The sequence below is a fragment of the Callithrix jacchus genome, chromosome 22 (assembly GCF_049354715.1).
Source record: "Callithrix jacchus isolate 240 chromosome 22, calJac240_pri, whole genome shotgun sequence".
NCBI lineage: Eukaryota > Metazoa > Chordata > Mammalia > Primates > Cebidae > Callithrix > Callithrix jacchus.
In genome coordinates, this window is record NC_133523.1 from 2,398,571 (window position 1) to 2,425,725 (window position 27,155).

General features: G+C 53.9%; 1 protein-coding gene across 11 annotated transcripts in view; it reads right to left on the reverse strand.

Moving 5' to 3' along the window:
- Nucleotides 1-27,155, reverse strand: part of GNG7 (G protein subunit gamma 7) — a 179,771-nt gene that overhangs the window by 28,445 nt on the left and 124,171 nt on the right. For 5 of the 11 annotated variants that reach the window (XR_013531230.1, XM_035283582.3, XM_054250165.2 and 2 more), the window contains one exon: nt 5,353-5,394. The exons of the other annotated variants lie outside the window; for them this stretch is intronic. The gene's annotated coding sequence lies outside the window, so the exon portion shown is untranslated. The remainder of the gene's footprint in view (nt 1-5,352; nt 5,395-27,155) is intronic. 11 annotated transcript variants of the gene reach the window in all.

Consider the following 27,155-nt stretch of genomic DNA (forward strand, 5'->3'; position numbering starts at 1 on the left):
TCACCGCAACCTCCGCCTCCTGGGTTCAGGCAATTCTCCTGCCTCAGCCTCCCGAGTAGCTGGGATTACAGGCATGCGCCACCATGCCCAGCTAATTTTTGTATTTTTAGTGGAGACGGGGTTTCACCATGTTGACCAGGATGGTCTCGATCTCTTGACCTCGTGATCCACCCGCCTCGGCCTCCCAAAGTGCTGGGATTACAGGCGTGAGCCAGCACGCCCGGCCTCTTCTTCTTTTTTGAGATGAAGTTTCGCTCTTGCCGCCCAGGCAGTGTGCAATGGCGCGATCTCGGCTCACTGGAACCTCTGCCTCGGGGGTTCAAGGGATTCTCCTGCCTCGGCCCCGAGTAGCTGGGATTACAGGCACGCGCCACCACGCTTGGCTAATTTTGTATTTTTAGTAGATTCTCCATGCTGGCCAGGCTGGCCTCGAACTCCTGATCTCAAGCGATCCGCCTGCGTCTGCCTCCCAAAGTGCTGGGATTACAGGCAGGAGCCAGTGAGCCCAGCCTCCTCTGCTCACATTATCACCAGCCCCCAGCTGCTGAGACTGTTCCCCAGGGAGCGTGACCGTGGCCCTGCTGGGCTCGGAGGGGCCTCTGCAGATGAGCAGGTGGCCCGCATGGGCTGAGAGGCCAGCAGCTGCTCTGTGGCCAGAGTCTCATGGCTGCAATCCCTCTCCGCCTCTGACCTGCCCCTGAGCCTTGAGCATCTTTTGGCTGCCGAGCCTCAGTTTCCCCATCTATAAAATGCGGACAGTGAGCCCTGCTCCTCCCCAGGGATCCTGGGAGAACTAATGGACTTGGAGCAGTGGGCCTGGCCTGCAGGGGGCATGGGAGAGGTGTCGCTGAGTCACTGAGTCACTGAGTCACTGAGTGGGGGGACGCCGAGGACTCGGGAGGGGTCCGAGGTGGGGATGGCCGGGCGGCTGGGAACAGGGCCAGCGGGCTTAGCCAGGGCCCCACGAGAGCTGCCTGATGTCATCACTGGATGCTCTTGTCATTCCTCCCAGCAGATGCTGCCGCATAGGGACGTAATCCCCCGGCACGTGGCCACGTGGCTGGCAGCCTGAGCCTTCCGCCCGGAGACACCGGAGCCCAGCCCGGGCAGCTCTATGCCACCTGCCATCCAGCCAGCACCTGCGTGTCCCAGGGAACTGGGCTCAGGGTGGGCTCCAGGGACCTCACGCCGGTCGACTGACCTCCAGCGAAGGAGCTCTGGTCTCCCGGTCAGGAAAACGGGAGGGACGGCAGGGTCCCCTGCTTCGTTCATGGAGGTGGACGTGAAAGGGTGGCTTGAGACGCCACGGGCACGTGGCCACCCCTCAGCAGTCGTCACTCTCTTCGTCATCGTCCTGAGTGTCAGGTGTTTGGGGTCCAGACTAGAGCGAGGCCATGAGGCGCTCACCTCGGGGGCAAAATTGAGGGACTCCGAAAAGCCCGGCCGTGTGCTCGGTCACGTTCTCATGGAACCTTTCACTGCTTACATGTAAATATAAACAAACCCATGTATTTCCTATAAATATTTCTAAAAATCACTTTTATAATATTGATGAATTTATACATATATTATTTTTATATATTTATAAATCTATATATTTACAAATAATGGATTTATAAATAACAAATGTATAAACATATTTTTATAAATATATAACCATATTTTTAAAGAAATATAAATATAAACAAATATATAGATTTATAAATAAATCTATAGATTTGACACTGAGCCTCGCTCTGGACCCCAGGCAAGATCTTGGCTCACGGCAGCCTCTGCCTCCTGGTCTCAAGTGATTCTCCTGCCTCAGCCTCCCGAGTAGCTGGGACTACAGGCACGTGCCACCACGCTCAGTTAACTTTTTCGTATTTAGTAGAGATGGGGGTTTTGCCATGTTGGCCAGGCTGGTCTTGAACTCCTGACCTCAGGTGGTCCACCTACCTCGGCCCCACCGAAGTGCTGGGATTATAGGCGTGAGCTACCGCACCCAGCCTATTTATTTATATATTTTTAAGGGACAGGGTCTTGCTCTGTCCCCCAGGCTGGAGTGCAGTGATGTGATCACAGCTCACCACAGCCTTGAACTCCTGGGCTCAAGCAGTTCTCTTGCCTCACCCTCCTGAGTGGCTGGGACTGCAGGCACCCGCCACTGGCCCCATGCAGGGGACGCTGCCATCAGATTGTTGGTTCTAGAATCCAGGGTAAAGTCCCCACCCCAAACCAGCCCCCTGTCTCCGCCTCACCATCAAGCCCCTAAAGGGTCCCGAGATAAGGGGCTAGAAGCCCATTCCCAACTGAAATTGCTTTATTTCTTCCTTTCTTATTCTTCCTCCTCCTCCTCCTCCTCCTTTTTTTTTTTTCTTTTGTGAGACGGAGTTTTGCTCTTGTCACCCAGGCTGGAGTGCAGCGGCGTGATCTCGGCTCACCGCAACCTCCGCCTCCCGGGTTCAGGCAATTTTCCTGCCTCAGCCCCCGAGAAGCTGAGATTAGAAGCGTGAGCCACCACGCCAGGCTAATTTTGCATTTTTAGTAGGGACGAATTTCACTGTGTTGGCCAGGCTGGTCTCGAACCCCCGACCTCAGGTGATCCGCCTCGGCCTCCCAAAGTGCTGGGATTGCAGGTGTGAGCCACCGCGCCCGGCCACGAGCGTTGCTTTTTCTGACCGCTTTCCTTCCCGCGTAGATCATGGGATATGTGGACATTTCAATACTCTTCAACTGCCAACGGGCCCAGGACGGAACCACGAGGGAAATCAGAAATTACCCTGACACGAAAGACGGCAGAAACGCAACCTAACCACGACGTGTGGGATACGGCGCAGGCTGAGAGCAGCGCTACGTGAAACGCACAGATTCCCAGAAAAACAGGAGTGAAACAGACGGGCCTGTGATCACCTGCAGGGAAAAGGGACAAAGATCTCGACTCCACAACCTCGCCTGACACCGGAAGGCAGGGGTCTGAAAGCCCTGGGCCGTACGCCCGTACCTCCGGTCTGTGGCCTGTTAGGAACCGGGCTGGACAGCAGCGGGTGAGAGGTGGGCGAGTAAACCTAGGTTCTTCTATATTATTTTTTCTTTTTGAAGTGGAGTCTCACTCTGCTGCCCAAGCTGGAGTGCAGTGGCACAATCCCAGCTCACTGCAACCTCCACCTCCCGGGTTCAGGCGATTCTCCCGACTCAGCCTCCCAAGTAGCTGGAACTACAGGCACTCACTACCATGCCTGGCCAGCTTTTATATTTTTAGTAGAGACGGGGGTTTCATCATGTTGGTCAGGCTGGTCTCGAACTCCTGACCTCGTGATCCGCTCGCCTCAAACTCCCAAAGTGCTGGGATTACATGAGCCATCGCACCCGGCCCAGGTACCGCCTGGTGGTGGGAAACCAGCTCCCGGCTCCCACCGATCCCACATTAGGGTGAGCTGTGGAATCATTTTATCAGACGTTACAACGTAATAATAACAGAAATAAAGTGCTAATGAAAGTTACGCGCTGGAATCATCCCCAAACCGTCCTCCCCACTGCCCCACGCCCGCCTCCCCCCCGGGGAAAAGCCGTCTTCCACAAAACCACTCCCTGCTGCCAAAACTTTGAGGACCCCGTGCCTCAAGGAACCAGCACAGTTAGAAGGAAGGCAGCCCCCAGGCCAGCAGGAGGAAGGAAATTGTAAAGATCCCAGCGGTGATAACGAGACTAGAAAAACTGTTGAATCCACGAAACCAAAAGCTGGTTCTTTGAAAAGAGCTGTGAGATTGACAAACTCTTAGCCGGGCTGACCAAAAGCAAAACCAAAAAAAAAAGGAAGTAAGATGCAAATAATCCAAGCAGAAACGAAAGGGGGACGTTCCTACCAACCTATGGGAATAAGAAGCACGGGCAGAGAACAGGTAGGACGCCCAGTGAGGTCACCTACGTGAAATGCACAGATTCCCAGAAAAACGGGAGTGAAACAGACGGGCTGTGGTTTCGGGTCCCACTGCTGTCTCAGATGCTGATTCAGACGCCAGGATGCTGCTCAGCGTTTATATATATATTCTTGCTTTATTTTAGAGGCCTGGTCTCACTCTGCCCAGCCTGGAGTGCAGAGGTGCGATCACAGCTCACTGCAGCCTCCACCTCCTGGGCTCAGGTGATCCTTCTGCCTCAGCCTCCCAAAACGCTAGGATCACAGGCATGTGCCACCACACTGGGCACACACACACACACACACACACATACATATGTATATATATTTTCAGAGACCAGCTTTCCTTGCTCTGTCACCCAGGCTGGAGCGCAGTGGTGCAATTATCGCTCACTGCAGCCTCAAACTCCTGGGCTCAAGCAATCCTCTTGCCTCGGCCTCCTGAGTAGCTGGGACTACAGGCGCGCACCACTGTGTATACATACGTGTGTGTGTGTGTGTATAAAAATATATAATATATATACATACATTTTATACACACTGCCCCCTCCAGCTCCAACACAGCCTCCTATTTTGTGGACACAGAGGCCTGAGGCAGGCAGAGGCTCCTGCCTTGCTGAGTGTCTACACTGGCCGAGGTCACGGAACCAGGACTTGTACACATGTAAAATATATGTATATATCTATATTTTAAAATTCTTTTTATTTTTATTAAAAAAAAAAGAGATGGGGTTTCACCATGTTGGCCAGGCTGGTCTTGAACTCCTGACCTCAGGTGATCCGCCCGCCTCGGCCTCCCGAAGTGCTGGGATTACAGCCTATATTATATATATTTTATGCACACATATGTATGTGTATGTATATATAAAATATATATAATGTTTTTTGTTTTGAGACACAGTCTTGCTCTATCTCCCAGGCTGGAGTGCAATGGCGCGATCTCGGCTCACTGCAACCTCCGCCTCCCGGGTTCAAGCGATTCTCCTGCCTCAGCCTCCTGAGAAGCTGGGATTACAGGCGTGTGCCACCACACCCGGCTAGTTTTTGTATTTTTAGTAGAGATGGGGTTTCGCCCTGTTGGCCACGCTGGTCTCAAATGCCCGACCTCAGGTGACCTGCCTGCCTGGGCTTACAGGCGTGAGCCACCGCGCCGGCTGCTTTTGCATTTCGCTATCTACCTCCGTGTGTGTGTAATCCTTGCAGCCTTCCTGCAGAACGGAGAGCGTCATCTGCACTGCAGACAGCTGACGGGAACCCCCCCAAACAGGGCAGGGCTGCTGGAAGGGGAGCTGGGATTTGAACTCAGGTTTCCTGGCTCTGAGCCCGGAGCCCTTTTATGGGATGACTCAGCCCCCCGACGTGTCAGGCGCACATGAAAGACTGAGGCTTGTTTGTTCCTTTTTCTAAAAAACAAGAGATTCCAAGCCCGTGAGGTAAGAGAAAATGCCACATACCTTTTTCAGTTTCCCCGGGAATCACCGCGTGCTGCACACGCCCTGTTTAAAAAAGGAGAGAGAGAGAGAGAGAGAGAGAGAAAAGCGTGGTGACATATTTTTACTTAGAAGGAACTCACAGAGCTGCCTCCGGCTGTTCCTGGAGACCCAAGCTGCTGGCACCAAAAAATGCAGCATGGGAGCTCCCAATGCCCGTGCCCTCCGGAGGAAGCGGGGGCAGGATGGGCCTTATTCTTTACCACTGATACACACATGGAAGTTTCTCTTGCAGGAAAACCGGGCAGATTATCTTCTAGAAACTCGTGTTAATCCATTCAGAACAAGGGGGCCCCAACCCACCATCAAAGTCCAGTCCGTCAGACACACCAGTGGCAAGAAACACAAAATACCCCCGGGGCGGAGCCTTCCCGTGGGATACGTGGGTGTTTTTCCATCTCTGATTTCTAGTTTCATGGAAGCCACGTGCCAGGCAAAGGGACGGGTGGAAAACATAAACTGGGGGGCAAACCAATTAACCCCGAATGGCGGAAGTGACAGGTACACTGGGGACAGGAGGGCTGCGGGTCTGACGTGTCCCGCCGGGGCCAGGAGGTCAATGGGAAGGGAAGGACGGCTCCATGGGCCTGGGCCTGTGATGGGTCTTGGGGGTGGGGTGGGCTCCGGGCTGTGAGGTGGGCCTGGGCCCTGTGGAGCTGCTGTTTTCCAGAGAACGGAATCCTCTGCTCCAAGCCGGACCCAGGATCGAGCCAGGCGCCACATCCGTCACTGCTGCAGAGGGCACGGATTGTGAGGAGGTCATGGGGAGCACCCTGATGACTCCCACCAAGGCCTGGAGGGCGAGGCAGGCAGCCATCTGCCCCCTCCAGCTCCAACACAGCCTACTATTTTGTGGACAAGGAGGCCCGAGGCAGGCGGAGGCTCCTGCCTTGCTGAGCGTCTGCACTGGCCGAGGTCACGGAGCCGGGACTTGCACACAGCGAGGCCAGACGCCTGGTTCTGCGCCTCTGGTTAGGCCACTCCTGCTCTGCTGCTGAGCCCCCGGCCCCACATTGAGAAGCCAGGAGCCGGCCGGGCGAGGTGGCTCACGCTTGTAATCCCAGCTATCCGGGGGGCTGAGGCAGGAGAATCACTTGAACCTGGGAGGCAGAGACTGCAGTGAGCCAAGATCACGCCACTGCACTCCAGCCGGGATGACACACTGAGACTCTGTCTCGCCCTGTCCAGCGTCGGGGCTCGCCCTGCAGTGGGCTTGCCGGGGAGGTCAGCAGATGCCCTGGCCCCAACCCAGGCCCAGCTTCCTGAGCTGCTCGAGGCTGGGCCGGGCCGGGTTCACGTGGCCGAGGCTGTTTCCCTCCTGCCCGAAGGTCCCCTGTGGTCGCCGAAGCCAGCCCAGCCCCTCTTCCTTCACAAACTTTTGCTGTTTCCACAAACCAATGGGTTTTTTCCACTGACACAAAGAAGAGCCACACGGCCGATGCTCCTGGGCTGGAGTGAGTCGGGGCCACACACACATCACACTTTCTCAGCGGCCCTGCGCCCCAGGGGCTGTGTTGGAGGCCAAGGACGCTGAGGTCGGCGGTGGCTGCACAAACACGTTCTCTCAAGCCAGGGTCTCTCCCCGCACCCAGCATCAGGGACCCCAGTGCCAGATGGTTCTCTGGGGCGGGGCCATCCTGGGCTCTGCAGGGTGCTGAGCAGCATGCCTGGCCTCTGTCTGCTCCATGCCAGGACCACCCCCAGATGGGATGGCCACAATGTCCCTAGACACCGCCCAGGGTCATCTGCGGGGGCGGAATCACTCCGTGTGAGAGCCTTGACCTCTTAGTCACCTACAGACAGCGAGGGCACTGCCTCCCCTTCCAACTCTAGACACAGATGCACATACACACACAGACACATGTGCACACATCCGCATGCACACCGACGTGTACACACATTCACATGTGCACGGACACGCGCACACACACACATACATGGGTACACACATTCACACCCACACGCATGTGGACACAGGCACACAAACATGCACACACTGACACATGCACACAGACACGTGCACACATTCACAGACATGCACACAGGCGTGCACACACGCACACACATGCACACACATTCACATACATGCACATGTGCAGACACAAACATGCACACACTGACATGCACAGACACGCGCACACATTCACACACAGACACATGCACACAGGCGTGCACACACGCACACACATTCACATACATGCACATGTGCAGACACAAACATGCACACACACAGGCATGCAGACACACGTGCACATATTCACGTGCACAGATGCGCACGCATGTACAGACATGTGCACACGCACAGGCACACTTGCACACACATATGCGTGCACACAGACATGCACATAGACACACACACGGGCAGGAGCGAGTCCTGCCTCTAAAGCAGGGCCCCGCTAGTGAACAGGCACACACTCAGGAAACGAGCGACGTCAGGATTTCCTCCCTCCTGCCCAAAGGAGACTCAGAGAGGCCCCGGTCGGCCGGGTCGGCGAAGGGCTCGTAGCACCGCGCCTCCGCAGAGAAGGGAAATTAGACTTCTGACTCGTCACAAACTGCGAGTAAGGGCGATGTGTGACCTCAGCTCCTGATCCACAGAATCAGGACAGTGGCCGAGATGCCGGAGCCACCTCACCTGCACCCCCGGGTCAGCCGCAGAACCCACAGGACTCCGACCCCGCCCCAGGCCATGGCCCTTGACTAGGAAACCACAGCTCCTCGTTCTGTTGCGGTGACTCTGTGCGCTTCTCTCTCAGGCTTGCTTTTTAGGTGGCTGGAAATAATCGTTTTTCATCAGCACGCTATATAATTTTCATCACCCTTGCCATCGATGGGCACGGTCTCTCTCAGACAGGGTCTGTCACCCAGGCTGCTGCACTGGTGTGATCACAGCTCACTGCAGCCCCAACCTCCCGGGCTCAAGTGATGCCCTCTCCTCAGCCTCCCGAGTAGCTGAGACCACAGGTGCGCAATACCACACCCAGCTAACTTTCTTCTTGTAGAGAGGAGGTTTTGCCATGTTGCCCAGGCTGGTCTCAAAGTCCTGGGCTCAAGCGACTCTCCCACCTTGGCCTCCCAGAGCGCTGAAATGACAGGTGTGCGCCACCGCACCTGGCCAGCAGAGACGTCTAAAGGCAGAGGATCAAACCATGTAAAGAGTCTCAACTTTTAAAAAGAAGAGGGTGTGTGAGGAAAGGACAGACCTCCGGGGTGGTGGATGTTCCTTTCCTTATGTGATTTTCAGATTTTAAAATTAAGTTATATAGTTTTCTTCCTTTCTCTCTCTCTCTCTTTTTCTTTCCTTCCTTCCTTCCTTTTTCTTTTTTTTTTTTTTGAGACGGAGTTTCGCTCTCGTTACCCAGGCTGGAGTGCAATGGCACGATCTCGGCTGACTGCAACCTCCGCCACCTGGGTTCAAGCAATTCTCCTGCCTCAGCCTCCCGAGTAGCCGTGATTATAGGCATGGGCCGCCACTGCCGGCTAATTTTTGTATTTTTAGTAGAAATGGGGTTTCTCTATGTTGGCCAGGCTGGTCTCGAACACCTGACCTTAAGTGATCTGCCTGCCTCAGCCTCCCAAAGTGCCGGGATAACAGGTGTGAGCCACCGCGCCTGGCCACGATTCTAATTTCTATCCCTCTGCGCATGTCCCAGGATGACAGGGAAAGTGCCCCAGGCGTTGATCTGGGGTTCACAAATAAACATCATCAAGCAGGCGAATCTGCAAATACGGACTCCATGAACGATGAGGGGGGCTAGAGAACAGCCCCAGCCTGTCCCTTGCATCCCTTCAGTGTGCGCGGGGCCTGGCAATGGCAGGAAGGAGGGGACCGCCTGGGACCCCACATCACCCCACCCCACAGGTCTGTCCCACACCGGCCCTCAGGGCTGATCCTCAGGAGAGGAGGTCCGGCCCTCTTTAGGGGGCCCAGGCAGGACCCCTGTACCCCCCATCATTTTTGTTTTTTTACTTATTTATTTTTTAGAGACGGGGTCTCGCTATGCTGCCCAGGCTGCAGTGCAGTGGCTATTCACAGGCCCAATCCCACTACTGATCAGCACGGGAGTTTTGACCTGCTCCGTTTCCAACCTGGGCCGACTCACCCCTCCTTAGGCAACCTGGTTGTCCCCGGCTCCCAGGAGGTCACCATATTGATGCCGAACTTAGTGCAGACACCCGATTGGCACAGCGCACTACAGCCCAGAACTCCTGGGCTCAAGCGATCCTCCCACTTCAGCCTCCCGAGTAGCTGCGTCCACAGGCACAAGCCACCCGCCCAGCATATTTTTTATTTTTTATAATTTTTTTTTTTTTTTTTTTGGGGGATGGAGTCTCGCACTGTCACTCTGGCTGTAGTGAAGTGGCACAATCTTGGCTCACTGGAATGCCCACCTCCCGGGTTCAGGCAATTCTCCTGCCTCAGCCTCCCGAGTAGCTGGGATTACAGGCGTGCACCACCATGTCCAGCTAATTTTTTGCATTCTTAGTAGAGACGTGGTTTCACCATGTTGGCCAGGCTGGTCTTGAACTCCTGACCTCACACGATCCAGCCACCTTGGCCTCCCAAAGTGCTGGGATTATAGGCATGAGCCACCACACCTGGCCTGTACCCCCATTGTATTTCTGTGTCCTACCCATCCCTTCCCTTGGGGCAGTGATTCTCCTCTGGGGGTGGCCCTGCCCCCAGGGGACCCTGGGCAGTGGCTGGGGAAATTGTGGTTTTCACGACTTGGGGTGCTCCTGGCATGGAGGGTGGAGACCTGGGACGCTGCAGTGCCTGGACGGTCCTACACCCAGCCCTGATGTGCATGGGGCCCATGGGGGACCCTGAATTCATTATTTGGGAAAAGGCCGGGCATGGTGGCTCACGTGTCGTCCCAGCACTTAGGGAGGCTGAGGATCACCTGAGGCAGGAGTTCGAGACCAGCTTGGCCAACGCGGTGAAACCCCGTGTCTACTAAAAACAAAAAAATCGCCAGGAATGGTGGTGTGTGCCTGTAATCCCAGCTACTCGGGAGGCTGAGGCAGGAGAATCACTTGAACCCGGGAGGCAGAGGTTGCAGTGAGCAGAGTTGGCGCCACTGCACTCCAGCCTGGGCGACAGAGCGAGACTCAAAAAAGAAAATTATTTGAAGGCCGGGTGCGGTGGCTCACGCCTGTAATCCCAGCACTTTGGGAGGCCGAGGCGGGTGGATCACGAGGTCAAGAGATCGAGACCATCCTGGCCAACACGGTGAAACCCCGTCTCTACGAAAAATAGAAAAAAAAAAATTAGCCATGTGTGGTGGCGCGCCCCTCTGGTTTCAGCTACTCAGGAGGCTGAGGCGGAAGAATTGCTTGAACCCAGGAGGAGGCAGAGGTTGCAGTGAGCCGAGATTGCGCCACTGCACTCCAGCCTGGAGACAGAGAGAGACTTGGTCTCAAAAAAGAAAATTATTTGAGAAAACAATTGAGTACAATTTCTCCTCACAGTGGACACTAGAATAAGCTCCTGATGGGGCAGACGGTGTAAACCAGGGGGACCCCAGCTCCTGGGACTCACCTCCTCTCTCCCTCCCCACTCAGGGTGTGGATTTCAATGTGTGCAGCCTCCTGGGACCTCAGCAGGGCAGAGGACCACAGACACAGAGTCTCTTGGGGGGTCTGTGGAATCCCCTGACCCAGGGGGGGGTCTCAACCAGGGTGATTTTATTTCCTGGGGACACTGGGCGATGTCTGTGGACATCTGTGGTTGTCACGACTGGGGGGTGCCCCTGGAATGGAGTGGGTGGAAGCCGGGGACGCTGCTCAGCACCCTGCAGTGCCCAGAGAGCGATCCTCGCCCCGTGTCCATGGCGCACCGGGGAGACCCTGGTTAAGAGTGTCACAGTTGTGGTTCCGTCAGCACCACTGCCCTTCTGTGCCCGGGAGGTGCCCTGCCCTCCCCTTGCCCCTTCCTCTCTGCACCCCGGCCTGGGTCCTTGACCCTTCCGGCTCTCAGCGCTCTTTTATTTTTTTGAGGCGGAGTTTTTGACTCTTAACACTCAGGCCAGAGTGCAATGATGTGGTATCAGCTGACTGCAACCTCCACCTCCCAGGTTCAACCGATTCTCCTGCCTCAGCCTCCCGACCATGCCCGGCTGATTCTGTATTTTTAGTAGAGACGGGTTTCTCCACGTCGGTCAGGCCGGTCTCGAACTCCCGACCTCCAGTGGTCCACCAGCCTTGGCCTCCCAAAGTGCTAGGATTACAGGCATGAGCCACCGTGCCTGGCCCTCTCAGGGATCTGGGACACACAGTGCCCACAAGAGCCTCTCTCAGAAGGACAGAAATTACACTGGCTTCTTTCTCTTCTTCACACTCTGAAAAGCACCCCGAGAACAAAGTGCCCAGCGGCGGCGGCTTCCCGGGGCGGCCGAGAAACAGGAAGCTGCGCCTCTGAGCTTCGCCAGCTCTTCGGGGAGACCCGCGGGGAATCCCCTTCCTCCAACCTTTCTCCGAGAAGTTTCTCTGCATTCTGCTTCTCAGAAAGAAACTGGGGTCCGGGGCAGGCGTTCACACCCTCCGCCCACTCAGGGGTTCGCAGTGACACCCTTGGGATCCACAGGTTCACACGGGGCCGGGCCCCGAGTCACTGCAGCCCCAGAGCGCCGGGGTCCCCACCTGCTCAGCCCCAGGAACCCACATCTACAGCGGGTTCCTTTCTCTCTGCTTTTTTCTTTCTTTTCTCTCTCTCTTTTCTCTTTCTCTTTCTTTCTTTCTTTCTTTCTTTCTTTTTCTTTCCCTCTCTCTTTCTTTCTTCTTTTTCTTTTTTTTGCCACAATTCCATATTTTTTAAATTTTTATTTTCTGCCCCGCTCCCCGCTCCACGTTCTTCCTGACAGAGTCTTGCTCTGTGGCCAGGCTGGGGTGCACTGACATGATCTCGGCTCACCACAACCTCTGCCTCCCGGGTTCCAGCGATCCCCCTGCCTCAGCCTCCCAAGTAGCTGGGATTACAAGCGCCCACCGCCACGCTTGGCTAATTTTTGTGTTTTTAGTAGTGACAACGTTTCCCCATGTTGGTCAGGCTGGTCTTGAACTCCTAACCTCAGGTGATCCACCTGCCTTGGCCTCCCACGGTGCTGGGATGACAGGTGTGAGCCACCGTGCCCGGCCCCTTTTCCTTTTCTTTTAAATGATCAACACTCACGGTTTCTGTTCAGCTGAAAACTACACTCACTTTCAACACCTACAACAGGGTTTTCCCCGCCCCGGGCACTGTGGACACTGGGGCCGGCTGCTTCTCTGGGGTGGGGCCGTCCTGGGCACTGCAGGGTGCTGGGCAGCGTCCCTGCCTCCACCCACTCCGTGCCAGGAGCATGTGCTCCCGGACATTACCGAGTGTACCCTGGTGGGGGCAGAATCGCTCCCAGGGTACACTGGAATCTTAGGGGATTCCATAGACCCCTAAGAGACTCTGAGTCCCATGATCCCCTGCCCTGCTGAGGTCCCAGGAGGCTGCACACATTGAAATCCACACCTGAGTGGGGAGAGAGAGAGGAGGAGAGTCCCAGGAGCTAGGGGGTCCCCCTGATTTACACCATCTGCCCCTTTGGGAGTTCATTCTGGTGTCCAGTGTAAGGGATAGATTCAATTTTTTTTGGAGATGGAGTCTTATTACATCACCCAGGCTGGAGTGCAGTGGTGCGATCTCAGCTCACCGTAACCTCCGCCTCCCGGGTTCAAGCCATTCTCCTGCCTCAGCTTCCCAAGGAGCTGGAATCACAGGCGCACACCACCGTGCCCAGCTAATTTTTGTATTTTTTGTAGAGACGGGGTTTCACCATCTTGGCCACGCTGGTCTCGAACTCCTGACCTTGTGATCCACTGCCTCAGCCTCCTAAAGTGATGGGATTATAGGCGTGAGCCACCGCGCCCGGCCAGATTCAATATTTTTTCCAATAATGAAGACAGGTCTCTTCACTCTGCACTCTGGACACCGGGGCTGGACCGTTCTCTGGGGTGGGGCCGTCCTGGGCCCTGCAGGGTGATGAGCAGCTTCCCTGGCCTCCACCTGCTCCATGCCGGGACCACCTCCCAGTCGTGAATGTCCCCACGCTCTACTCGGGACCCCAAAAGAAGCATTCCGCAGCATTATTGAGGTCACACTTTCGTTTTGTTTTGAGATAGTTTCATTTCTGTCACCCAGGCTGGAGTGTGATGGTGCGATCTCAGCTCACTGCAACCTCTGACTCCCGGGTCCAAGTGATCCTCCTGCCTCAGCCTCCCCAGTAGCTGGGATTACAGGCACGCACCACCAGGCCTGGCTAATTTTTGTATTTTTAGTAGAGATGGGGTTTCACCATGTTGGCCAGGCTGGTCTTGAACCCTTGACCTCAAGTGATCCCGCCCACCTCTGCCTCCCAAAGTGCTGGGATGACAGGCGTGAGCCACCGCACCCAGCCTAGTCATACTTTTGAACCCTTCAGTGGGCTCCTTTCAAGCGTGAATTTTTAGCCTAACTGTCAATGGTCGAGTTATTTAAACTTTCCCACCCAAGCTTCCTTGGTCCAGAGAGGCTTTGAAGCTCATCCGTGTGCAAACAACACAGCAACACTGCAAATCAAGGGACGGAGGAAACGGGGGAGGTGGGATTTGGGGGTGGGGTGGGGGAAACAGCAGGGAAAACCCAGAGGATGGTTAGCCAGTGGGAACGGCGATCACGTGCGTAAGGGCTGGCTCCTGCTCATTGTAAGCACAGGGGATTTTCAACTCAAGAAAAAGAAGGCCGGGCGCGGTGGCTCATACCTGTCATCCCAGCACTTTGGGAGGCCGAGGCAGGCGGATCACACGGTGAAACCCCGTCTCTACTAAAAATACAACAATTAGCTGAGCGTGGTGGTGGGCGTCTATAATCCCAGCTACTCCGGAGGCTGAGGCAGGAGAGTGGCTTGAACCTGGGAGGCAGAGGTTGCAGTGAGCCAAGATCACGCCATTGCACTCCAGCCTGGGCAACAAGAGTGAAACTCTGACCGGATAAGGTGGCTCTCGCCTGTAATCCCAGCATTTTGGGAGGCAGAGGCAGGTGGATCATGAGGTCAGGAGTTCGAGACCAGCCTAGCCAACATAGTGAAACCCCATCTCAAAAGAAAAAAAAAAAATTAGGTCAGATGCTCATGCCTATAATTCCAGCACTTTGGGAGGCCGAGGCGGGCAGATCACGAGGTCAAGAGATCGAGACCATCCTGGTCAACATGGTGAAACCCCATCTCTACTAAAAATACAAAAATTAGCTGGGCATGGTGGCGCATGCCTGTAATCCCAGCTACTCGGGAGGCTGAGGCAGGAGAATTGCCTGAACCCGGGAGGCGGAGGTTGCGGTGAGCCGAGATCGCGCCATTGCACCCCAGCCTGGTGACAGAGGGAGACTCCATCTCAAACAAAACAAAACAAAAATAAATAAATAAACAAATAATAGTAGAAAACAACAATTTAAAGGTTAAAAGATCAAATTCCACCATTACGGAGCTTTCTGTGCAGGGTGTGGGGGAAAGGAAGCATTCCTTTTATTTATTCATATTTTACTTTCAAGAAGAGATTCTTTTTTTTTTTTGAGATGGAGTCTCACACTGTTGCCTGGGCTGGAGTTCAGTGGCTCGATCTCCGTTCACTGCAACCTCCGCCTCTCGGGTTCAAGTGATTCTCCTGCCTCAGCCTCCTAAGTAGCTGGGATTACAGGCACCTGCTACCATGCCCAGCTAATTGTTTGTATTTTTAGTACAGACGGGGTTTCACCATCTTGGCCAAGCTGGTCTCGAACTCCTGACCTCGTGATCCGCCTGCCTCGGCCTCCCAAAGTTCTGGGATTACAGGTGTGAGCCACCGCGCCCGGCCCAAGGAGGGATTCTTAAGATCCACAAATAGTCAGTCACTTTGCATGTCACAGGTGGTAGATCATAAGCACACTTTTCTGCAAACGATCAGAGAGTAGACACTTTGAATCTGGGGGCCAGAAGTCTCTGTGGACACTGTTTACCTCTGCCCAAGCAGTGAGAAAGCGGCTCTGGATTATATGTAAATAAGTGGGTGGGGCCGTGTGCCAATAAAACTTTATTTGTAAAAGCAGGCGGAGGGCCAGATTTGACGCGTGCACAGGGGCTGTGCCTGCCTCTAAAGTTAAGAACTGGCGTTTCCTCAAACGGTTAAACATTTCTGTGAGTAGACGAGGGATTAACACAAACAAAAAAAAGGGTTAAGCTTAGTTTCCACGTGACCCACCGACTCCAGTGCTAGGTGTCTGCCCAAGAGAACCGAAAGTTACAGAAACACGTAAAGCAAAGTTCACAGACGCATGAGTCATCACAGGGAAAAGTGGAGACAGCCCAAATGCCCGTCAGCAGATGAACGGATCAGCACGACGTGTCCATCTGTTCAATGGAACAGGATTCAGCCATCAAAGGAACGAAGCTCAGACACAGGCCACAGCAGGGACGCACCTTGAGGACGTCACACCTGGTCAGAGAAGCCGGACACAGGAGACCATGTATTTCTTTTTCTTTCTTTCTTTCTTTTTTTTTTTTTTGAGACGGAGTTTCGCTCTTGTTACCCAGGCTGGAGTGCAATGGCATGATCTCGGCTCACCGCAACCTCCGCCTCCTGGGTTCAGACAATTCTCCTGCCTCAGCCTCCCGAGTAGCTGGGATTACAGGCACACACCACCATGCCCAGCTGATTTTTGTATCTTTAGTAGAGACGGGGTTTCACCATGTTGGCCAGGATGGTCTCGATCTCTTGACCTCGTGATCCACCTGCCTCGGCGTCCCAAAGTGCTGGGATTACAGGCTTGAGCCACCGCGCCCGGCCTTCTTTTTTTTTTTTTTTTTTTGAGAAAGAGTCTTGCTCTGTCGCCCAGGCTGCAGTGCAGTGGCACAATCTCAGCTCACTGCAACCTCCACCTCCTGTGTTCCAGCGATTCTCCTGCCTCAGCCTCCTGAGTAGCTGGGACTACAGGTGCCCGCCACCACACCCGGCTAATTTCTATGCTTTTAGTAGAGATGGGGTTTCACTGCGTTGGCCAGGCTTAAAATCCTGACCTCAGGTGATCCACCCACCTCGGCCTCCCAAAGTGCTGGGATTGCAGGCGTGAGCCACCGCGCCCGGCCATGTGATCCCATCTCTATGAAATGTCCCGGACAGGCCCATCCACAGAGACAGGGAGGGGAAGCTTGGGTGCTGTGGGCTGGGGGAGGGGACAGAAAGTGACTGCTGATGGGGGTGGAGCTTCCGGGGAAGGAACGTCTGGTCTGATGGTGGTAACGGTTACACAACCCTGTGAATATACTAAAAACATTAACTTGTGTAACTTAAATGGGCGAGTTTTATGGTATGTCAATGACATCTTAACTACGGAGGAAAAAGAGGAATTAAGAGAGATGTCACAGCAGAGATGGCGTCCCAGCCCAGAGGGGCGGCGTGGGTGCGAATCGGAGGTGGAAAGGCTGTGGGAGCTGACTGCACAGAGGCCCGGGCTGGGACAGCACCCTCAGTTCAGAGCTGGGATGTGGGTGTGGAAGGTGCTGGGGACAGGGGGCTGGTGGCCAGAGCCAGGCCAGAGTCAGTTAAAAGCGGCCTTGAGCCCAGGCGCTGTGGCTCATACCTGTATTCCCAGCACTTTGGGAGGCTGAGGCCGGTGGGTCACCTGAGGTCGGGAGTTCAAGACCAGCCTGGCCAACGTGGTGAAACTCCAGCTCTCCTAAAAATACAAAAATTAGCCAGGAGTGGTGGTGGGCGCCTGTAATCCCAGCTACTTGGGAGGCTGAGGCAGGAGAATCACTGGAACCTGGGAGGTGGAGGTGGCAGTGAGCCGAGATTGCACCACTGCACTCCGGCCAGGCTACGCGACTGAGAAAGACTCTGTCTCAAAAAAAAAAAAAAAAAGGCCTTGGGTGCCTCGTGGAGGAAGTCTCAACGGTGAGAGGGATCTGTGTAGGGTGAGAGGACGGCCGCAGCGTCTCATTATGACGTCTGCCATTCCTCATCCATAGAAAATACTACTTTATGACCACGTTGGTGGAAGAATCCATATGAGGCAGGCGGATGGTATCTTTTGATTTTAAAATATTACTTTATGACCACGTTGGTGGAAGAATCCATATGAGGCAGGCGGATGGCATTCTCCCAATTTTAAAGGAAATTGAAGGCTGGGTGCAGTGGCTCATGCGTGTAATCCCAGTACTTTGTGAGACTGAGGCAGGTGGAGTTCGAGACCAGTGTGGTGAAACCCCGCCTCTACTAAAAACTACAAATCTTAGCCAGACATGGTGGCAGGTGCCTGGAATCCCAGCTACTCAGGAGGTTGGGGCAGCAAAATTGTTAGAACCTGGGAGGCGGAGGTTGCAGTGAGCTGAGATCACACCACTGCACTCCAGCCTGGGTGACAGAGTAAGACTGTCTCAAAAAAAAGAGAAAGCCCACAAGGCTGGGAGCAGTGGCTAACGCCCGTAATCCCATCACTCTGGGGGGCTGAGACGGGTGGATTGCCTGAGCTCAGGAGTTCGAGACCAGCCTGGGCCACATGGTGAAACCCCGTCTCCACTCAAAAAAAAAAAAAAAAAAACAGCCGAATGTGGCAGCGAGCACCTGTAATCCCAGCTACTCGGGAGGCTGAGGAAGGAGAACTGCTCGAACCCAGGAGGTGGAGGCTGCAGTGAGCCGAGCGTGTGCCACTGCACTCCAGCTTAGGCGACAGAGCGGGACTCCATCTCACAACAAAAACAACAAACCCCACGCCGTCCACCAGGGGCCCCAGTGGCTCACCCTGCGCCACAGGCTCCTTCGCTTCATTCGAGTCCTTGGGTTGGCCGTGATCCTTTCTGGAGACGCTTCGGGAACACACCGTTTCCATCTGCAGGTTTATTTCTTCTGCGTTGTCCTTATTTCTTTATTTATAGACAGGGTCTCACGCTGTCGCCCAGGCTGGATGGGCGTGATGTGATCACAGCTCACTGCGGCCTTGACCTCTTGGGCTCAAGCGACCCTCCTGCCCCAGCCTCCTGAGTAGCTGGGACTACAGGTGCACACCACCACACCGGCTAATGTTTTGCATTTTTTGTAGAGATGAGGTTTCACCATGTTGCCCAGGCTGGCCTTGAACTCCTGAACTCAAGCGATCCTCCCGCCTCGACCTCCCAAAGTGCTGGGATTGCAGGCGTGAGCTGCCACGCCGGGCCGGTGTCCTCTGCCACATCCTACATAGGCACTGGCTCTGAGGCTTCTGTGCACAGCGGCGGAGCTGAGTGCTCCAGACAGAGACTGTCTGGCGTCAGAGCCGAACACGGCGGCTCTCTGGCCCGTGACAGGAGAAGCTCGCTGCCTTGTGGTTTAGGATGAGGCACAGGTGACCTAAAAGGTCACGAGTCTCCTGTTCATAGCACGAGACTCCAGTGGGGGACAGGGCTATGTCAAGTGGGCAATGGGGAAGTCGCCCATCTGTTCCCGGGCAGGATGCACTCAGGCGTGGAGGGAGAGAAGGGTGTTGCCACTGGGCAGGAACTCAGGAAGCAGGGCGTTCACAAGCCCTTCCTGAAAATGCACCTCCCCAAGCACGCTGGCCACCCAAAGACGGATTTGCATGTGAGCGCACACACAAACACGTGCACATATACACAGGGATAGACATACCTATACATGCATACATGAACACACATACACACATGCACACACATATCCACACACACTGATATATACACGTGTACACACACGTGCATGTGTACACACATATATAGACACCCATACACATACGTATACACACGTACACATATACACAGATATACAGACATACACACAAATATATACACATATACACACGTACACACATGTGCACATATACACAGGGATAGACATACCTATACATGCATACATGAACACACATACACACATGCACACACATATCCACACACACACTGATATATACACGTGTACACACACGTGCATGTGTACACACATATAGACACCCATACACATACGTATACACACGTACACATATACACAGATATACAGACATACACACAAATATATACACATATACACACGTACACACATGTGCACATATACACAGGGATAGACATACCTATACATGCATACATGAACACACATACACACATGCACACACATATCCACACACACACTGATATATACACGTGTACACACACGTGCATGTGTACACACATATAGACACCCATACACATACGTATACACACGTACACATATACACAGATATACAGACATACACACAAATATATACACATATACACACATGTGCACATATACACAGGGATAGACATACCTATACATACATGCACACACACATACACACATATCCACACACATATAGACACACCCACCGATATATACACATGTACTCACACGTGCACGTGTACACACATATAGACACCCATACACATACATATATGAACATACACACATGTACAGATACACACAGATATACAGACATACACAGAAATATATACACATATACACATGTACACACATGTGTGCACACACACATATAGACATACATACCCATATGCACACGAACATACACACATATACACATATATACACATGCACACACATATATATACACACATACACCTATATACACACATATATACCTACACACAAATACATATATATACATACATACACATATACACAAATATACATACACTCAATGTACATACATATACATACACACATGCATATACACAAATATATATACACAAGCACACACACATACACTCGTGTGCCCACACATATCCACATATACAAATACACACAAATACACACATACAGATATATGCTCAAAAACAGTATACACACATCTATATTGACATACGTATACACACAAGCACACACACATGCACACAAACGCACACATGCATATATACACACTGGTGCTCACACACACAGAACTCAGCGAGGGGAGAGGCCCCAGCATGAGGTGCTGCTGGGGTCCAGGGTAACCCCTGCGGCAGAAACGGCTACAAAACACATCGCAGTCATCTCCATTCTTAAACAGAACGCGTGAGAAACGATCATCTGTTGTTATTGTACTAAATAGGGTCTCTCCTCTTAGCACCGTGGACACTGTGGCCAGACCGTTCTCTGGGTGGGGCCGTCCTGGGCACTGCGGGGTGCTGAGCAGCATCCCCAGCCCCCACCCACTCCATGCCAGGAGCACCCCTGTCGGGACAACCACAGATGTCCCCAGACATCACCCACCCCCAGACACGGAAGCCACAGATGTTACCAGACGTCTCCCGCGTACCGTAAGGAGCAGGATCAGTCCCAGCTGGGAACCACCGCACGAGAAGAAACACAACAGAACCCCAGAGTCTGGCAGCTACTGGGCAAGGCCAGCGACATGGGGCCGACGTGCACGCCTCCGGATCTCGCGCTGAAAGGTGACCCCCAGTGCTGGAGGTGAGGCTGGCGGGTGGCCTTTGGGTTGTGGGGCTGGATCCCTCACGGAAGGCTCGGTGCCTTTCCCTCGGGAATGAGTGAGTTCCGACTGTTAGTTCAGGGACCTCCTGGTTGTTGAAAACGGCCTGGCACCTTCTCTCTCCTCCCTCTGGCTCCCTCTCCCGCCATATGAGAAGCCCACTCCCCCTTCACCTTCTGCCACGAGTGGAAGCTTCCTGAGGCCTCACCAGAAGCCCGGCAGATGCGGGCGCCATGCTTGTATGGTCTGCAGAACTGCGAGCCAGATAAACCTTTTTTTTTTTTTGAGACAGAGTTTCACTCTTGTTGCCCAGGCTGGAGTGCAGTGACGCAATCTCGGCTCACTGCAACCTCCGTCTCCCGGGTTCAAGCGATTCTCCTGCCTCGGCCTCCTGAGTGAGTAGCTGGGGTTACAGGCATGCACCACCACGTCTGGCTAATTTCGTATTTTTTTCTTATATATATCATTTTTTAAAAAAATTCTTCAGCTAAGACAGCGGAAGAGGTGATTTCCTTGTGTGATTTATTTTACGGTGGTTACACTCGGCCACACGGAAACACAGAAATAATCCAGAATGTCACAGGTCCGGGGCAAAGGACCAACATGGGCAGCTTTGGTTATGAGCAAGGTGGGTCTCAGAGGTGAGCGGCGAACAGACGGCGATGAGGCTCTAGATCCACTGAGACAAGCTCTAGACGGTAGCGCGCAGTCCCACAGCTTGCACCAGCATCCCCAGCGTCTGGCATTCTGTGTTTCTGCTCCTGTGGCCTCCACGGGGCCACAAGCTGGCGGTTTACGGGGACCTCTGCCTCGTCTTTCTTCTTGTGCGCTTCAGCCTGCCCGTGCGTTTCTTCCTCCACTTGGCTCTCACGGCGCAGGGGTTTCAAAAAAAAAAAAAATGGTGCTAAGCCTGAGAGCTTTTGTATATTTTTATAAAAATAAAAAAAAAAAAGTAAAGACGGGGTTTCACCATGTTGGTCAGGCTGGTCTTGAACTCCCAACCTCAGGTGATCCACCTGCCTTGGCCTCCAAAGTGCTTGGATTACAGGCGTGAGCCACCGCGCCCGGCCTAATTTTGTATTTTTAGTAGAGACGGGGTTTCTCCATGTTGGTCAGGCTGGTCTTGAACTCCCAACCTCAGGTGATCCGCCCGCCTCGGCCCCCCAAGGTGCTGGGATTAAGGCGTGAGCCCCCAGCGCCCGGCAAACCTCTTTGCTTTACAGACCACTCAGCCTCAGCTCTAGACCTTCAGAGCAACACGAGACGGACGATGGGAGTCAGGCACCGGGAGACACGCAGAGCTCGAGCTGGGCCTCGGGTCAGGAAGAAACTTCCCTTCCCGGCAACACGTGGATGGGGCCTGTGTGCACGGATGAAGAGGCATCTGCAAACCTCAGCTCTTCCATCTATAAAATGGGCTCTCACACCCACTCAGCTGAGAACTCATGGGAGCAAAGGAGAAGCTAAATCCCTAAGGACACAGCCTCACAATGGGTACCAGGAGGAGCCTGAGAGAGAGACAGCCCAGGGCCCGAGTCTCAGTGGAAAGATGGCAAAGGACGTGAACCCACAATTCACACAAGGAAACAAAACCCCGACCTGGCCAGGCGCGGTGGCTCACACCTTTAATCCCAGCACTCTGGGTGGCCAAGGTGGGCAGATCACAAGGTCAGGAGTTCGAGACCAGCCTGACCAAATGGTGAAACCCTGTCTCTACCAAAAAACAAACATTAGCTGGGCGTGGGGTGTGCACCTGTCATCCCAGCTACTCGGGAGGCTGAAGCAGGAGAATGGCTTGAACCTGGGAGGTGGAGGTTGCAGTGAGCCGAGATTGCGCCATTGCACTCCAGCCTGGGTGACAGAGTGAGACTCCGTCTCAAAAACAAAGAATCCCAAACCTCAAAGGAGATGGTCAGTTAGGCTTTTAAAAGTTTTTTGAGACAGGGCCTTGCTCTGCCACCCAGGCTGGAGTGCCTCGGGGTAATCACAGCTAATTGCAGCCTCGACCTCCCGGGCTCAAGCGATCCTCCTGCCTCAGCCTCCCGAGTAGCTGGGACTACAGGTGGACGCCACTACGCCTGGCTGTTTGCATTTTTTTGTAGAGATGGGGTCTCAGTATGTTGTCAAGGCTGGTCTCGAACTCCTAGACTCAGGCGATCCACCCACCTTGGCCTCCCAAAGTGCTGAGATTATAGGCGTGAGCCCCCGTGCCTGGCAGAGACATCCAGCTTTAATAAACAACAACAATAATAAGATTCCACCTTGGCCCTTCAGACTGTCACAGACGGAAGCCTGACGACGCCCAGAGTCTCCTAGGATCTGCGGAACGGGGGCCTCTCCGGCACAGATAACGGAGGGTCCCTGGTCAGCATTTCCGGAAGAAAACGTGACGCATCATCGGAACCGAGAAGGTGCTCCCTGCCAAATGCTGTGATTCCATACCCGGGAATGTGCCGTAAAGACCCGGTCGGACACGTGGGCAAAGACGTCTACATATGAGGACGCGAACTGCAGAATTATCAATGCTTCCAACCTGAACCATCTCAAACCCGCCTGCAGCGGGACGGTCAGGCCACGGCGTTTTCCACGATGGGCGGTGCGCAGTGCCGGCCTGCAGGGCGCCTGCAGGATACGTTAAGTGAAAGGGTTATCAGATGTGTGGTCACGTTTCCCTTTTTTTTTTTTTTTGTTGGAGACGGAGCCCACTCTGTCACTCAGGCTGGAGTGCAGTGATTCGATCTCAGCTCACTGCAACCTCCGCCCTCGGGGTTCAAATGATCTTCCTGCCTCAGCCTCCTGAGTAGCTGGGATTTACAGGCATGCGCCACCATGCCTGGCTAATTTTTGTATTTTTAGTAGAGACGGGGTTTCACCACGTTGACCAGGCTGGTCTCGAACTCCTGACCTCAGGTGATCTGCTCACCTTGGCCTCCCAAAGTGCTGGGATTACAGGTGTGAGCCACCGCGCCCGGCCAGTTGACCATTTTATATGGTTCATACAAAATATGAACTACCCATCCTGTCCCACTGACAAATTTGTCTGTTCTTTGAACAGTCTCTCTCTCTCTCTCTCTCTCTGTCTCTGTCTCTGTCTCTCTCTGGAGATGGGCTCTCACTCTGTCCCCCAGGCTGGAGTGCACTGGTGCGATCATAGCTCACTGCAGCCTCCACCTCCTGAGCTCAAGCAATCCTCCCACCTCAGCCTCCTGAGTGGCTGGGACCACAGGCTCACACCACCACAACAGGCTAATTTTTTATTTTTTGTGGAGACAGGGGCTTGCTGTGTTGCCCTGGCTAGAGTGCAGTGGCGCCATCACACCTCTGCAGCCTTGACCTCCTGGGCTCAAGCATTCCTCCCACCTGAGCCTCCGGAGTAGCTACGACCACAGGTTCGCACCACCACATCCAGCTGATTGTTAAAATTTTTGTAGAAATGGGGTCTTGCTGTTGCCAGGAACTCCTGGGCTCAAGCAGTCCCCCTGCCTTGGCCGCCCACAGTGCTGGGATTACGGGTGTGAGCCACAGTGCTGGCTCTTGTCCTTTGGGACCGATCTGGAAAGCTTCTGGGAAGCGTACAAAGCAGAATGGGTGCATCCTCAGGGCATGTGCACACACAGGTACACACAGACACATGCAGACACACAGGCACACACACACAGGCACCCAGACACACACAGACACATAGGTACACAGAGGCACACACACACACAGGTATACACACAGACACATGCAGACACACAGGCACACAGACACAGGTACACAGACACACGCTCACACACAGGTACACACAGACACACAGGCACACACACAGGTACACAGACACACACAGACACATGCTCACACACAGGTACACCCACGCACACAGATACACTCATACAAACACACACAGGCACATGCACACACACAGATACGCTCACACACAGGTACACACAGACACATGCAGACACACAGGCACACACACACAGGTACACAGACACACACAGACACTTGCTCACACACAGGTACACCCACGCACACAGATACACTCATACAAACGCACACAGGCACATGCACACACACAGATACGCTCACACACAGGTACACACAGACACATAGGTACACAGAGGCACACACACACACAGGTATACACACAGACACATGCAGACACACAGGCACACACACACAGGTACACAGACACACGCTCACACACAGGTACACACAGACACACAGGCACACACACAGGTACACAGACACACACAGACACACGCTCACACACAGGAACACACAGACACATGCAGACACACAGGCACACACACACAGGTACACACACACACAGACACATGCTCACACACAGGTACACCCACGCACACAGATACACTCATACAGATGCACACAGGCACATGCACACACACAGATATGCTCACACACAGGTACACACAGACACACAGGTACACAGAGGCACACACACACAGGTATACACACAGACACATGCAGACACACAGGCACACACACAGGTACACAGACACACACAGACACATGCTCACACACAGGTACACCCACGCACACAGATACACTCATACAAACGCACACAGGCACATGCACACACACACAGACACACTCACACACAGGTACATACAGACATGGAGACACACTTAGACACACAGGCACATGGAGACACACAGGTACACACAGGCACAGTCACATACAGACACAGTTACACACAGACACATGCAGACATGCACAGACACACCCAGATACATGTAAACACACACAGACACATGCAGGCACATGTAGACACAGACTCATTCGGCACGTGCAGACACACACAGGTACACACCCAGGCACACAGACACGCTCACACAGGTACACACAGACACATGCAGACACACACAGAGACACACATGCAGACACACAGGCACACACAGGCACGCACAGGTAAAGACACACGCACACACACACAGAGACACACATGCAGACACAGACACATGCAGACACACACAGACAGGCTGCACGCACACGTGCTCCCAGAGCAGGAGTTGTGAGGCTGGCGGACTCCAAGGCTGACCTTCCCAGCCCACCGCAGCGAGGCTGCCTTGATGACGTGCAGGCGTGCAGCCTGGTGCCCCGGAGGACCGCAGCAGCAGCAAACACGCGGGTCCATTCCAGCAGAAACCCCTGACCCAGGCCTGCACGCGGTGTGCTGGGAATGTGCCCTGGGCAGGGCTGCCCCACTCCCTCCCGGAGTTCACTGTGGCCCCTGGATGTCTGCCCACCCCAGAGAGGACAGGGCCGGCCGCCGGGTGGGGAACTGGAGTTGCAGCAGCTGCTGGCCACCTTCACACATCCGGGGAACCGGGGACCCTGGGGACTAAACTTGGTCTATTTTTTTTTGTTTTGTTTTTTTGAGATGGAGTCTTGCTCTATCACCAGGCTGGAGTACAGTGGCGCAATCTCAGCTCACTGCAACCTCCGCCTCCTGGGTTCAAGCGATTCCCCTGCCTCAGCTCCCAAGTAGCTGGGACTACAGACGCGTGCCACCACACCTGGCTAATTTTTTGTATTTTAGTAGAGACAGAGTTTCACCAGGTTGGCCATGCTGGTCTCCATCTCTTGACCTCGTGATCCGCCTGCCTCGGCCTCCCAAAGTGCTGAGATTACAGGTGTGAGCCACTGCGCCCGGCTGGTCTTTTTTATTTTATTATTTATTTATTTATGAGACAGGGTCTGGCTTCCCTGTCCAGGCTGGAGTGTCGTGGTGCAATCACGGCTCACTGCAGCCTCGACCTCCTGAGCTCCAGCGATGCTCCCACCTCAGCCTCCTGAGTAGCTGGGACTACAGGTGCAGCCCACCACCACACCTGGCTAAGTTTTAAAAGATTTTTTATAGATGGGGTCTCACTGGGTTGCCCAGGCTGGTCTCAAACTCCTGAATGCAAGCTCCTGCCTTGGCCTCCTGAGTAGCTGACACTACAGGAGCGCAGCGCCACCCTGGCTAATTTTTAGAATGTTTTCTAAAGACAGGGTCTCACTATGTTGCCCAGGCTGGTCTCAAACTCCTGGACTCAAGTGATCCTCCCGCCTCAGCCTCCTAGAGTGTCGGGATTACAGGTGTGGACCTCTGTGCCCAGCCCAAATTTCTTTTCTCTTTTCTTTTCTTTTTTTTTTTTTGAGACGGAGTTTTGTTCTTGTTACCCAGGCTGGAGTGCAATGGTGTGATCTCGGCTCACTGCAACCTCCGTCTCCCAGGTTGAAGTGATTCTCCTGCCTCAGCCTCCCGAGTAGCTGGGATTACAGGCGCCTGCCACCGTGCCTGGCCAATTTTTAT